This window comes from Neophocaena asiaeorientalis, unplaced genomic scaffold (assembly GCF_003031525.2).
Source record: "Neophocaena asiaeorientalis asiaeorientalis breed wild unplaced genomic scaffold, Neophocaena_asiaeorientalis_V1.1 scaffold123, whole genome shotgun sequence".
Lineage (NCBI taxonomy): Eukaryota > Metazoa > Chordata > Mammalia > Artiodactyla > Phocoenidae > Neophocaena > Neophocaena asiaeorientalis.
The window spans coordinates 9,301,606-9,317,097 of NW_020173666.1; the positions used below are offsets into that span (position 1 = coordinate 9,301,606).

The 15,492-nt window shown below is 45.8% G+C and overlaps 1 protein-coding gene across 5 annotated transcripts in view; it reads left to right on the forward strand.

Annotated features, from left to right (window-relative positions):
* SCAF8 (SR-related CTD associated factor 8) overlaps positions 1–15,492 on the forward strand; it is a 198,682-nt gene that overhangs the window by 172,009 nt on the left and 11,181 nt on the right. For 3 of the 5 annotated variants that reach the window (XR_003003604.1, XR_003003601.1, XR_003003600.1), the window contains one exon: positions 10,938–11,128. The exons of the other annotated variants lie outside the window; for them this stretch is intronic. The gene's annotated coding sequence lies outside the window, so the exon portion shown is untranslated. The remainder of the gene's footprint in view (positions 1–10,937; positions 11,129–15,492) is intronic. 5 annotated transcript variants of the gene reach the window in all.

Below are 15,492 nucleotides of genomic sequence, written 5' to 3' on the forward strand. Positions count from 1 at the left end.
GTCAATCTCCCTGCCCTGCTATAGTTTTACCACCTTCCGCCTAAAATTAGATGCATGTCCAACCACGTCACTCCCCGGGAAGGCCCCTGTCTCCCCCAGGATTAAATCCAGCCTCCCAGCCTGGCTTCCAAGGGCTTTGTGGCCCATCCCTGTCCGCATCCTCAGCCACATCTCATGATGCCCCTTCCTTACTTCTGGACCCATCGTCTGTTGGGTCCCTCTGTGCCTTTGCTCTTGCTGTTCTCTGTCTGGCACGATCTCTAGCCCCCTCCTCCCCTGCCTGCATTGCAAGACTCACTCACGTGTCAGCCCCTCTGGGCAGCCTTTCTGGGGCCCCCGGCACTGGGCAGCAGCCTTCTCCATTGTCCCTGCACACACACCTTCGTTCCTACACCCACGACATCATGTCCATATAACAGTTTTACTTTTCTCTTGAAACGTGACATTAGCCATTTGTTAGCAATTTGTTAGCGATGGATCCAACCAATTTTGTGAAACCACATCAGATTATTTCAAATAATTTTTTTGAGTAGAAAAAATATAACTCCTTCCCCCCAAACAGGATGACCTTTGAGGAGGATTGAGAAGACTGTGCCTCCTTTTCACCCATGTGGGGAGTAGTATTTTGCCTGAATTCCTATCTTTGAAAGCGCTCTTTTAGAATTTGTTATTGGTCAATATCCCATTGAACTGTTATATGAACATTAACGTTAAATACGTGGCTAATGTGAAAATGGTCTTCTTAGAGAGTTAGCTCTTTTTGTCAAATACATGAAAAAGGCCTGGGTTCAGATGAGCTGAGATGCCTGGTCAGTCCTGCACTCTTTCTGGGAAGAGCTTGAATTTCAAGAGCTCCCCTCAGCCGCTCCCTCCACAAATAAACGTGGGGTGAAAACCTCAGTGAACCGAGGATCCCATGTGGAGAGAATTCCATTTTTGTGGAATTTCACAGCCTGTGCTCACCAAATGGCATTCCTGAGACTGTTGCGTTTGGATAAGAAGAAGAATTCTCTGTGACCTTGAAACTTCCGTTTTGGATAATTCCTCCTCTATAACTTCCTCATTGTATTCATGGCTGCCCGTGGATCCAAGGTCAACCATTTCTTCGTGCCTGCTGAGAGACCGCAGCTTCAACATTTACTGTTTTGTTCCCACATCATTAGGAGCTGCCTCCTGGTTTGCACCGTAAAATTCTAGAGTGTAAACACTTGGGCATCTATTTCCATGTGTGGCAGACTCTCACTGTGGGCACACACACCCCTTTTGTTACCTCTTTGAACTCTGAATGAGATTTCAGGGGTGTGCACCTCAGGGGTAGATCCCTACCTTTGCAATGGGTACATACCCTACTCCACCCTACCTGTACTTTTCCCCCTACCTGAACCTCTGAGCCAAGGGGGAATAAACCAGCACATGCCAGCCCCACCCTGGCCTACAGACAGCCCTCCCTTCCAGACAGATACGCACGTGCACACGTGCACGTTCTTGCCTGCAATCTCCCCGCCCCCGCAGGCATAATACACATACCTGAAGGTTTAAGGCTGTCCTTAAACATGCACTGGATGGGGACTTCCCTGGTGGTCCAGTGGTTAAGACTTCACGCTCCTAATGCAGGGGGCCCAGATTCGATCCCTGGTCAGGGAACTAGATCCCACATGGCACAACTAAGAGTCTGCATGCCACAACTAAAAATCCCACGTGCCACAACGATGATCCCGCACGTGGCAACAAAGTCCCCCGTGCTACAACTAAGACCCAGAGCAACCAAATAAATGAATAAATATTAAAAAAAAAAAAAGCACACCATGGATGTCCACCTGGGGGTCCAAATATGGGATGAGACTCTGCAAAGGCACACCTTGAGTAATTTCTGAATATTCCTCCTATTTTTCTTTGTATATCACCCCTCTTCCCCTCCCTTAGCCAAGATGTATTTCCATGAGGCCATATTTCTCCTGGCTCCTGTCTTTCTTTCTGTCATTGTCTTTTCTTCCTGGCAGAGCGCCAGCCTGAGGTCTCCGTGTGTGGATGCTACTGTGATCTGTTTTTCTAGAGGCCCATGCAGTGATTGTTCTGAGCCACTCATGCTCTGCCTCACCCTGTCATGACGGAGGGCGCTGGCAGGAGGCCTCGGGTCTGGATGGGAAGCCAGTCCCGAGTCCCATCATTACGTTATGCAAACCGGTTATGCTCTCTGGTACAAACAGTTCATTGTTGGCTTGAGCCAGGGACTGATACTGTAACATCAGCTCCACTGATCTCAAGAAGACCTCTTCAGCCTAACGCGAAGTGACCCGCTGAGCCACTCTCTGAGGATTTATATGAATCATATTGACCCTGCAGTCATGTCAGGTTTTATTTTTTGAGTTTAGGCAAGTCGCTGTGCACAAAAAACCACTGGGTGAGCGTGTGCACATTTTCACAAAAAAATTTTAAGTCGTTATTGCAGAAAATGTGGGGCCTCACCAGTGGGATCAGAAATTTGAAAGATGTGCAAAAACATAGAGAAGAGTGAATAACCAACGATGAACATGACAAGGAATCTAGGACAGCAGAAGCCTTCGATGAACCTTGGCTTGCGAAGATGGTAAAAAGGACTTTTAAAACTCTCTTTAGACAGAAGAAAGTGAGAATGGGGGCTAATCAGTGCCCAACTGGAGAGCTTGAGCATGGGGTGGGCTGCCATTTTTTTTTATAGATATCACAGAGGGCATTTAATGAGCAAAGGGGTGTCAGGATCAGGTGACCCCTCCAGACCTGAGAGTCAATGATTCTATGAAACAGATGTTGAAATTCTGTATGAGGTCCACAAACATCCCAGGATGTGAACTCGTAAGATAATTCTAGAATTGGAAAGATTGCCTGCTGAAGAGTCATCGGTAGTTATGGCTTTTCACCTAAAATGTTGAACGCATTTTCCACAATTCCTGAATTTATTCCCAGGACACAGTTTATCCTCTGGGAGAATCCTATTCATTCAGCGTGCTCCACCGTTAGCTGATAATACTCTGTACTTAAACAGTCCCTTTCATCTGTGGATCTCGAAGAATTTTATAAGGATTCATTAGTTCTCACATGCGACTTTCAATTTGTCTGCACACTTGTGAAATGGATAGTAAACAATTTTACACCCAGGCAAAGGCGGAATACTGGGATGGTGTCTTCTGGGTGTCCGATTGCTGGTGGCCGAGATGCCCAAATGAACTCCATCCTCTTCCCGCCATTTATTCCCGCCCTTTAGGTCAGATCTTCTGACATTCAACTATCAAATAAGGTATGAAATTTGGGAGAAATTTCCAGACTTCTAATCAGCGTATGGGTTTGAGAATTATGTATCCTGTCTGGCTTTGTCTTGTATTCTGTCCCACACACAAACTCACACACAAAGCCAGAGCTGTCTGGAAGGCTCTGGGACAGGACTGAGCACTTTATTGTTGCCTCACCATCCCCCCCCTCACCCCCATGTCCCACCTTTCCAGCCCCCGTTACCACTTAACACTGTTTAACTAGTAACAGGGAATTCCTCAGGGGTCGGAGATGAAGGGAACGCTCACCTCCCACCCCCTGCAGTTCTGACTTTGACACATTTTAATAGTTAAAATCTAAACATAACCTGATGCCTTCATTTCCTCCCCATCTGTCCCTTCTTAACCCCCTACAGTCCAGCTTGCATCCTCTCCCCTCTACCGGAGTCACTTTTTAAACGTCTTCAATGACCTCCTTGTGGAATTCCACAAGACATTTCTTGGGGTCGTTCCACTTGACCTCCTAGATACTGTTGCCCACACTGCCCTCCTCCAAACTCTCTTTTCCCTTGACCTCTGTGGCCCTGAAATCCCTGTTTTCCTTTCCCCTCTCTGGCCATATCTCTTTCTCATTCGGAGGACATCCAGTGCTGTGGTCCTTGAGCTTCTCTGATCCTCCCGTGGGATCAACTCTTGCCATCCTTATCTCCCACGGGATAGAGATAGCTCTCCCCCGCTCCCAGACTGAAAATCCCAGAGATCACGTTCATACTTCTCTTCCTCTCATTTCCTATATCCAGTGGCTCACGGAGTTCCTATTTTTGCCCTGAAGAAGCTCTTAGCACTCACTGCCTTCTCAACTCAGAACCCTAGCACCCAGAGCACCGTCCCCCAAACTGTTTCGATCACACGCATTAACAAAATCTGTACAATTCACTCTTCCAGTTTTTGACTGTTTATGTATTATGTGCTGTATTAGTCTGCTAGGGCTGCCATGGACTGGGTGGCTTAAAGAACAGAATTTTATTTTCTCACAGTTCTGGAGGCCAGAAGTCCAAGATCAAGTTGCCATCAGGGTCGGTTTCTGATGAGACTCTTCTTGCTTGTAGACGGCCACCTCCTTGTATCCTCACATGGCCTCTTCTCTGTGTGTGCAGAAAGAGAGAGAGAGAGAGAGAGTCCTGGTGTCTCTTCCTCTTTTCATAAGGGTCCTGTCAAAATAAGGCTGCAGGGGCTTCCCTGGTGGCGCAGTGGTTGGGAGTCCGCCTGCTGATGCAAGGGACGCGGGTTCGTGCCCCGGTCCGGGAGGATCCCACATGCCGCGGAGCGGCTGGGCCTGTGAGCCATGGCCCCTGAGCCTGCGCGTCTGGAGCCTGTGCTCCACAACGGGAGAGGCCACAGCGGTGAGAGGCCCGTGTACCGCAAAAAAAAATAAAAAAATAAAAAATATAAGGCTGCACACTTATGACCCTATTTAACCTTTAATACCTCCTTAAGGCCCCATCTCCAAATACTGTCTCATTGGGGGTTAGGGCTTCAACATGTGAATTTGGGCACAAGTCAGTCTATAATATACATATTTTCTATTAAACGGCTATGTTCATTTAAAATACATAAAATAGACTCAAAAAAGGTGAGAATTTTAAAAGTAAGTACAGGTAAGAATTCTGATATTTTCTCCCCACATCCCAGGGCATCACCTCGGCGTACCCGGGTTACACACCCAGCATTCAAAACCACGGACCTGAGCAATGACCACAGTGTCCTAACAGATCTGTCCACCGCCGGGCTTTCATGTCGTCTTCCCATCCAGCTCAACCTCTGTATTAGCCTTTGTAAAACGGTGGTTTCTTCTTCCCCCTTCCTCAGAAAACACTGATGCTCTGGGTTGCCCAGGAGAGGCCAGGGCACCTGCCAGCTTGACCTACAGAGCCCTCCATGTCCCAACATGACCGCTGCTTCAAGCCATTGTTCCTCCCGCCGCCTCCCTCGGCGCCCCCTTCCTCCTCTGCAGGTCCCGAGCTTGTAATTCACATCCTCACCATCTTCCCTCTTCACTCCCACACGTTTGTCTCTCCCTCCTTGAAGCTCTGTCCCATCCTTTGGTTCAGGCTCACCTGCCATTCAGCAGTGTTACTTCCACTTTCATGGGTGCCGTCTTTCCCCCTTAACTGGGTTACGGTCTCCAAAAGCTCATGGTCCAGGTTTCTTCTTCCTTTTACATCCTCCCCTGAGCACAGCCTCCGAGCCTGTCCTCTGTCCTCCTTCCGGTGGTTGTGGCTGGATCGAGACCACCATGGGGGCGCTGGAAGCGGTGACACCATCTGACTTGCTGTGCGCACACGGCCTGGGTGTGTTCAGAGAAGGCAGCTTAACACGGCTGAGTTCCTAAACCTACTCCAGCTCAGCTTCTTGCCGATGCTATCTCCCAGAATTTGCTAATATATTCTCCTAAAAATTTAATAGAAGGAAAGTTCGCTGCTCATTGAAAAGTGTACGCTTGACTGCAGACTCAGATCACCTTAATTAATGTTGACGAATGCAAGATTTATTAGCAAAGCAGCCATCTCTTTAGTGCCCAGTGGGACTCAGGACATGCGTGTAAATCATTCCGATAGCCATTTCCTGGATCGAGCACTTGGCATTCACCTACCACAAGGTGCACCTATTCCCAGGTAGCAGAGCTGGGATGCTGAGGGTGATTTGAGATGATGAACACTCAGGAAAAGAATGACTTGGCACACTGAAAAGGCAGCAAGCCTGGAGCTGTTTCCAAACCATGAATTCTCCTTTAAAACTCACCAGCTGATGCTGGCCTGAGAATTTCAAAATGAAGATACCAACTCACTTCCTGAATTATTTTATCTTTATGGCCCTGTGGCTGCAATCCAGCCATCCAGTTCCCAGAGGCGTGCATGGGGACCATGCCATTACTGGGTTGAAGGCCTTGGAGACCTGTTAGCCGAAACCCACTCTTCTCTGTGAAACGAATGTGTGCAGGCTGCAAATTAGTTTCTTGGTGGACCTTTAGGAGGCGATTGCCCCTCCAATTGAATTGTTTAATATTTAAACTATGTATTTTTTCCTTATCTACGTGGTAAACTTGGCAGACTCAGCGAATGTTATAACCGTGGTGAGTCCAAAAGTCATTTCATAGCATATGTTTCAAGTAGAATGTGGTCCAGTGTCCTGAACCAAGATTATCTCACCAGCCTCTTTGAATGTTACACAGTAGCCAAGGATACGAACTGGCCCTGTGGGTGACACCCACGTAATCTGCAGAGACCATGCAGGTAACCCTCAGGCCATGTTTGTCAGATTAAAGTATAATTGCAACAATCCTGTAACGGTTAGTTGTTGATTTTGTCTTGGTTTCTTCATACTTTTGCATAAGAGCTACCTGTATCTCTTACATGGAAAGCAAAGGGCTGAGTTGGAGAGAGGGACGGATCTGGGAAAGGCCAGGGGACACATAGAAATGTCTGCTAGTTGAATAGTTCTTTGAGATTTTTGTTCTTTTCATTTTCACAAGAGACCCACAGAGAGGGAATTCCCTGGTGGTCCAGTGGTTAGGACTCCACGCTTCCACGGCTGAGGGCCCAGGTTTGATCCCTGGTTGGGGAACTAAGATCCCGCAAGCCACACAGTGAGGCCGAAAAAAAAATTAAAAAAAAAAAAAGAGAGAGAGAGAGACCTACAGAGAAAGAAGGAGGGCGGGGGAGAGGAGAGAGGGAGGGAAGGATCAAGAAAAGGAGAAATGAAAGAAAAAGAATGAAAAGAAAGGAAGGGAGGAAGAAGAGAAGAAAGAAAGAAAGTAAGAAAGTCTCCCCATGGATCCCATGCGGTTTTGTGAGGCCACCTCTTGGAGGAGAGTTTAACTCAGGACACAGCTTCCCCTCGCAGCCTCCCTCCACCGTGGCTGTTGGCAGGGGCCGCAGGGACATTACAGACGCCACCAGAGAGGGCTGCGGGGCCAGCCTTCTTGCTTCTCCGGGCCCTCGGCTGAGGCCCGTGTGGGGAATAGCCATGTGGGTTGCCAAGTCAAGCATTTTCATGGCCTGAGTCACACAGACAGAGCTTTAACTCTGTGAACACAAACCAGGCAAATAAAGAACAAAATGCCCATCCCAGGAGGCGAGGGAATGATCATTAAGTGCCCCTACAGGCCCTCAGGGTAATTCCCTGCACCGTTCTGTTCTGCGCGAGGGTAACGCAAACTCCTAAGGCCTTGTTGAGTATCAGGCCTCCTCACTGTCGTCTTTAAAGCCTGCTTGGAAGCATAAGCGCGCAAACCAGGACGGAGTTCGGAAAGTCTGCGTTCATCGTTGGGGTTTAATTAAAACACACTGAGCCTTGCAGAAGCTTGTGGTTTAGAGTAATGGAAAATTTAGGGAATCAGAAACAGAGATGGATCTGAGGAAGAAAGGTCTGATTTTCTCCTCAAGCCTCTGGATTTCTTGCCTTCCATTTCCTCCCAGACTTGTAGTTGACACCTTCTTAAACATGTGAATTATTTTTCTGATAAAGGATCAATCAATTTTATAATCGCAAGTATTTGGTATTTACTTATACAGAGGCATTATCCAAATGTTCATGCTATTTCATATTCCCTTCTATTAGGTTAATTTATAAACATATGTTTATCATACACCTCCCATGTGCAAAGCAAATGAAGGGTGCAAGGGGTACAATTGTGAGCAAAACTGCTTCCTCTAGTCACAGCGAGCGGGGGCTACCTTCGTTGTGGTGCGCGGGCTTCTCATTGCGGTGGCTTCTCTTGTGGAGCACGGGCTCTAGGCATGCAGGCTTCAGCAGTTGTGACATATGGGCTCAGTAGTTGTGTCTCGCGGGCTCTAGAGCACAGGCTCAGTAGTTGTGGCACACGGGCTTAGTTGCTCTGCCGCATGTGGGATCTTCCCGGACGAGGGCTCGAACCCGTGTCCCCTGCATTGGCAGGCGGATTCTTAACCGCTGCGCCACGAGGGAAGCCCGCAAAGTAAGATTTTAAGAACATTATTTTCCGGGCATTCTTGTCAAAATCAATGTACAAACAATCAATCAATTGGTCAAACCAAACAAACTCGATACCGTGTTGGGGGTTAGGGGCTAATATCAGGCAGGTCTATGAGAAGCTTTATTCGTCATCATAGCCCCTCCTCCCCAGAGCAATAAATAATGATACAATACTCCTTGCGCTCAGCTGGCTGTGTCAGTGACCTTAGTCAAGTCATTTGATTTCTTACTTTCCTTATCTGTGAAGTGAGGGTTTGGGCTTAATGATCTTTAAGCACCTTTTTTATTACTATCAACACCCTAAGCAGGTACCTGCAGCGGTGGCCAGTGCTTTTACACTTTCCTGTCCACGCCGCCCTCCCACATACGACACAAACATTGGCCATCAGGAGATTAAAGGCAGAAAGAAGGAAGAAATAGGATAAGCACAGCAGAAACATGTCAAGTAAATTATGCCTTCAGACTCAAATTCTAATTATTTCCTCTTGTCTTCCTTCTTCTGCTAAATCATGTTCTTCTTTCTTCTGTTATGTAGTGATTGAGTTCATCATCTTTAAGTCATGCATTCATTTGTGGAACACTTCAGGGTGTCCAATATATTCCAGGACAGGGCTGTGTGTTGAGGATGTGGACATGAACAGTTTGACCTCATATGGTTTTCCCTCTAAAAGCAGTACATTTTACCCAAAATAGTCCGTTGACACCCTTTTCAATTCTAGGCTCCCCCTCGTGAAAGGCTAGTGTGGAAAATATTTTGCAAACATAATGACCAAAAAAAAGACTAGTCTTTTTTTTTCTTTGAGCTATATCTAATTGCTTAAATTTCAAACCTAAATGTTTGAAAGACAGACCCTACACAATCATCCATTACTCTTGTCGACACGCGTAAACAAATAAAACTCATAGTTGCGTCGTCATATGTGCCTTTCCTGTCGTCTGTAATAATGTTCCCTGGGAAGGAGTAAGACAGGTGGAATTTTTAAAGTTTTTTGAATCTCTAGTGACAGAGAAGCGTATGCTCATTTTATAATACCTACTGTATACCAGATAATAAGTGTATACTGATTCATTTTCTATTTTGGTAAATAACTTTCAGAGAATGGCAGTATATCTTCAGAAGATGATAGATGAAGGACCTCCCTTTAAAAAGAATATTTCAAACTAATTTTCCTAATTATATTGGAAGGCTTCTAATGACAAAGTTCATGAAAGAGTCATTGGATTTCAAAAATTCTCCTTGCTCTGTCGATATGACTTAAATGTTTTAAACTAAGAGGGTATCTGGATTTACGAGCTTCCGCCTACATCTTGGATTTAAGGGGAAAAATAGGTGTTTGGATTTATCTTCATGACCGATTTTATATTCGGGAAAGAACTCTGTCATGAGGTTGCTTTCGTCAACTATTGTTCATTTCACACAATTTGAACAGATTTTTAATTTATTTTTAAATTTGTTTAAAATTTAAATTAAAAAAAATTTTTTGGCCGAGCCGCATGGCATGCAGGACCTTTGTTCCTCAACCAGGGATCTAAACTGTGCCCCCTGCAGTTGAAGCGCGGTGCCCTAACCACTGGACCGCTAGGGAATTCCCACGAACAGATTTTTTAAAACTATTTTATTCAAGTAGAGTTGATTGACCATGTTGAATTATGAACAGGTTTTTAATTAAGGTTTACAGGTGAGTCACCATAAAAATGATGCCAACTCTTCTCCCCCCACCCCCACCCCGTGAAGCCATCGAAGGACCCTGCCCTTGTTTTGTGTGAAGGGGCCGTGAGTGAGTGTTGGAAGGTCCCCTCCCGTAACCCCACGTCTGAGAGGGGCATTGCCTGCCGTTTCTCCTTCTCAGTTTAAAAAGATCCTTCTGGACTTCCCCGTCACCAAGACACTCATCTATCATGATGACTAAATTAAAGCAACTCGAAGAATTGTTTTTACTTTATTGTCTGCATAAACTAACACCCCCAAGAACTGGCAGGGCGAGTTTAAGGGTGGGCAAACCACAGACGTGACCCTGAGAGGGACGGGAAGTCTCCTGTAGCATTTTCCCCAGAAGGTCGGCAGCAATGTGAACCAGTAATTACTTCAGAAGACAAACTGCTGTGTCTGTGGGGAAGGAAGAGTGCAGCGTTCAGCCTCCCTGGGCCTCGAGATACTGGGCGGGCAGCACACGGGCCCACGGTGCTCATGGCGCCCACTATTACACAGACTTCCTGTTTCTGATTTCAGGCCTTTCAGAAAATTTCCTGTGAAATGGAAATCCTGACTGGTCTTTTCTGGTGCATTCTTACTACATGGTAGAGAGCTAATTTCATATCACTGAGGAAGTTTTTCCCAAAGGGACTAAAACTGGGCTACTGGAGAAAGTATAAAAACACACATGCAGGAGACAGGTTAGAGTTCAGGCCCAGTTGCACTGGATGACTGTGAACGTTTCACACTCCACAGAGGAACTCGGGAGCCCCAGCACTCAGCCCTGTGCAGGGCAGCTTTCAGAAGCTGCAGCAGGCCAGTTTCTTTCTGCGGTGAAGAATCACCTCCTTCAAAACCCTTGGGAATTCTCAAACGTCCATATCTACATCATGAATTCCATACAACACCAGTTCTCCTTTTGGAAAATTTGATATTTAAACACTAATGATGTTAATATTTTTTTAAAAAATGTGTGCATGTCACAGGCAGGGAACGTGCCAAACACCACCCGCTCGACTCTTCACAACAACCTCACGAAGTAGGAAGAGCCCCACTTTACCCATGAGGAAACTGAGGCCAGAGGAAGAGGAAGTAATTAACCCAAAGCCAAACAGCTCAGAAGCAACGGAAGCAGGATTTCAATCAGTTCCATTTGACTCCAGAGCTCATGATCTCAGTGAGTTTCTGCTGTGTTGCCTCGGTGTAAGTGATACAAACAGCTGCTCTAGTTAATGATTGACTTAGGCAAGTGAGGACAGCTTGTGTGTATTTATTCTGAAGAGCGTTTATGGTACCATATCCAAATGCGTCTGCATTTCCTTAGCAAGGATGGGAGCAGAGAAGCTATGTGCAGACGGTTTGCTTGTCCTCTTCTTATCTGGAATATCCTCTACTCCGAATATCTAATTTTCTTGTCCCTGTCTTTTCATGACCACTGAATCAACAGCCACGTTTGTCCCTGTCCTTTAAATAGTGTGGGTGTTTTAGAGTAATCAGAAAACAAAGCTACATAAAGAAAACACGAAGAATGTTTTCTGGTGGAGATTGTGTTGCAGAATCAAGCTTGGAAATGTGACATAATTTCCAGTTTCCCCATTGATTGAGGCTCTGATGTAAGGGGATTTTTTTTTTTTTTTTTTTTTACTTAATTTGTTTATTTTTGGCTGCGTTGGGTCTTCGTTGCTGTTCACGGGCTTTCTCTAGTTGCAGTGAGCGGGGGCCACTCTTTCGTTGCGGTGCTCAGGCTTCTCACTGCGGTGGCTTCTCTTGTTGCAGAGCACGGGCTCTAGGTGCACGGGCTCCAGTAGTTGTGGCACGCAGGCTCAGTAGTTGTGGTGCACGGGCTTAGTTGCTCTGCGGCATGTGGGATCTTCCCGGACCAGGGCTCGAACCTGTGTCTTCTGCATTGGCAGGCGGATTCCCAACCACTGCGCCACCAGGGAAGCCCTAAGGGGATGTTTTACAAAGTCATTTTTAGTGGCAACTCAGACACACCTTCAGATAGAATAATGCCACTTGGGCATCAAGCAGAGGCTTAGCTGTCTGAAAGCCACCAGCCTGATGGAGAAGGAATGACTCCGAACCCCCAGGCTGGGCTTGTTTGCTTTCCTCCTGGAGGATAATAGGATGCTAAGTATTGGGTTTAGCTGCCCCTCTCCCCCGGCCCCCAGAATGGTCTGGAACAGGATTAGCCTCACACCCATCATACTCTGGACTGGAACTTCCTCTAAGGCAGGAGCCACGTCGTTACATTCCCAAGGACTTACATGGTGCCTGGAGCAGCTGATGGATGAAGGCGTAGCTAAATGAGTGGAGCTGTTTGAGCAGATGGAAGATTCGGTGGCTTCTGGCTCTCAACATCACCCTATTTTTGTGAAGATGTTTCCATAGAAGAAGGTTTCAGTTTGTATGTTGGAAACTCATGGGCCAGACTTTCAAACAATGAAAGAATTCCGTAAAAGGATTGGAAGTTAAGAAGATTCCCAAGAAAGATTTCTCTGCACAAATAAATTGACAGTGTTGCTTGAATAAGAGTCTTCCTCGTGTTTCCCCCATTACCAAATTCTTGGTACTTTAAGCTGGCCCTAAGTCTATAGCCCTTGCTCTAGAATTTAGAACCCCAAACGGAAGCCATGCTGGGGTATATGCCAAGTTAAGTAAGCCACTGTGCCTGAATATGAATATAAATGCCTGAATGTAAATATCAGAGTTTATTAGGACAACCTGTAGCAGCTTCCACAAAGGGTGTATGACAGTAAACATATGGTAATAACATTGAAACCACTTTTTGTTTAGAAATAAAATGACTATTTTCTATAGATGATAACACACCCCATAATCATTTATCAAATATATCAGAGTTTATTAGGACAACCTGTAGCAGCTTCCACAAAGGGTGTATGACAGTAAACATATGGTAATAACATTGAAACCATTTTTTGTTTAGAAATAAAATGACTGTTTTCTATAGATGATAACACACCCCATAATCATTTATCAAAGTAGTTTTTCCCGTGTTGCTTTGCTTTCAAACAGGTAAGTGGTGTGATGGATCTTTACACATTGGACACTGTCTACATTGTGATAAACACTCATGAAAACACCGTGGTCCGTGGGGTATTTTCAGAGCACCAACAGCGCTGTGCCTACCAGGGACCCTGGTGGTCTTTTCCAGGTCTTGCCCACGGTGCCTGGAGGGGTCAGGCCGAGGCGTGTCCATGCGGGGGCTTCCTAGAGCCAGCTCCGACTTTTAGATTTTACCCCATTGATATCTAGATCCAAGATCTTTCCTCTCCAAGGAGGAATTCTGAAAGTGTCTGCTCTCAGCCTAGCTCTACCATGTCATTAGGGAAGAAGATTCAATCTGACTTTCATAATATTGCAACGTGGAGGTGAAATTTCCCCACTCACCTCAACTACTGGTGGAATCTCCTGCAGCCAGAAACGATCATTACCCTTTGCTCGTTCTCTTCCCCTGGCACTTACCACAGTCTGTCTGGTAAGATAGATATTTGTGTGCACGTCTTATTACCTCTTCGACTCCTTTAACTACCTATCAGTTCTCTATGTACCTGTTTTCCTTAGACCCTGCTTCGGAGGTCAGGAGACTTGGATTTGAATGCTGGCCTTATTATTTCTACTGCCATGAAAACTTGGACAAGCTACTTTCCCTCCCTTAGCTTTAGTTGTCTCTTCTGCAAAATAGGGAGAATGACATTTCTACCTCTGTGAGTTGCTCTGAAGATTAGACAGCATATGTGAAATGCTTCTCTTGATGCCTGGCACACTGTAACAACCAGTAGCTATCATCTGTCATTCGTAATGATATTCTGGAGTAGAACCAGGACTTGGTCCGGGAGCTTTGCTCATCAGGGAGGAACTCTGAGTGTCTGTGCACAGCCCATCTCTGCCGGTGCCACCGGTGCCTGGTATCCTCCTCCCAGCACCGCACCTGCTTTGGGACTGCTGCCCTGCAGCAGTGTCACCCCACTCTGCCACTTTTCCTTGTCAGGGAGTTGGTGCATCAGGTTTGTGTCATGAAACCTGGAGTCACGTGAGTATGACAAGTTCTTTTTTTTTTTTTTTTTAACTTTTATTTATTTATTTTGGCCATGCTCCGCTCGGCATGGCATGTAGGATCTTAGTTCCCCGACCAGGGATCGAACCTGTGCCCCCTGCGGTGGAAGTATGGAGTCTTAACCACTGGACTGCCAGGGAAGTCCCTATTTATTTATTTGTTTATTTAATTGAAGTATAGTTGATTTACTATATTCTGTTAGTTTCAGGTGTCCAGCAAAGTGATTTGGTTATACATATACATCTATTCATTCTTTTTTAGATTCTTTTCTCATATAGGTTATTGCAGAATATTAAGTAGAGCTCCCTGTGCTATACAGTAGGTCCTTGTTGGTTCTCTGTTTTATATATAGTAGTGTGTGTATGTTAATCCCAAGCTCCTAATTTATCCCTCCCCCTCATTTCCCCTTTGATATCCATAAGTGTGTTTTCAAAATCTGTGAGTCTGTTTCTGTTTTGTAAATAAGTTCATTTATATCATTTTTTAGTTAGATTCCACATATAAGTGATATCATATGATATTTGTCTTTCTCTGTCTGATTTACTTCACTTAGTGTGATAATCTCTAGGTCCATCCGTGTTGTTGCAAATGGCATTATTTCATTCTTTTTTATAGCTGAGTAATATTGTATTGTGTGTGTGTATATATATGTACCACATCTTGTTTATCCATTCATCTGTTGATGGGCACTTAGGTCACTTCCATGCAGTGTGACAAGTTCTTATATTAAAAATATTCAACTAACCTAAGGCTGTTCCTGTGCTTCCTTCCTCACCCCTCCAGAGATCAGGAAGGAAAAATGGGTTGTTATCCATCTGACAGCTAATAATTCTAGTCAGTGACTGCACAAGATACCACCAAGGCTGGTGGCATTTAAAAAGTAGTGTGACGTGCACTTCCCTGGTGGCGCAGTGGTTAAGAATCTGCCTGCCAATGCAGGGGACACGGGTTCAAGCCCTGGTCTGGGAAGATCCCACATGCCGCAGAGCAACTAAGCCCATGTGCCACAACTACTGAGCCTGCGCTCTAGAGCCTGTGCTCCACAAGAGAAGCCACTGCAATGAGAAGCCCGCGCACCGCAACGAAGAGTAGCCCCTGATCGCTGCAACTAGAGAAAGCCCGTGCACGGCAATGAAGACCCAATGCAGCCAAAAATAAAAACATAAATAAATTTATATATAAAAAAAAAGTGGTGTGAGGTGCGCTCTGCCTTTCAGGATGCTACAGTCCCTGTGGCCAAGATGGGATACAGTATTAAAAGGCAGCTGACAATGCCAGGAGGGTTCTGAGTGGCAAAGGAGTAAGTGGTACAAAGGAAAGTAAGTTTACGAGACAAGAAAGATCTGGGTGTCTGGAGGAGGAGTGATGATCCTCGGCCTCGAGCAAGACCCTGAATAAAAATGTGCTGTCGGGGGCTTCCCTGGTGGCGCAGTGGGTGAGAGTCCGCCTGCCGATGCAGGGGA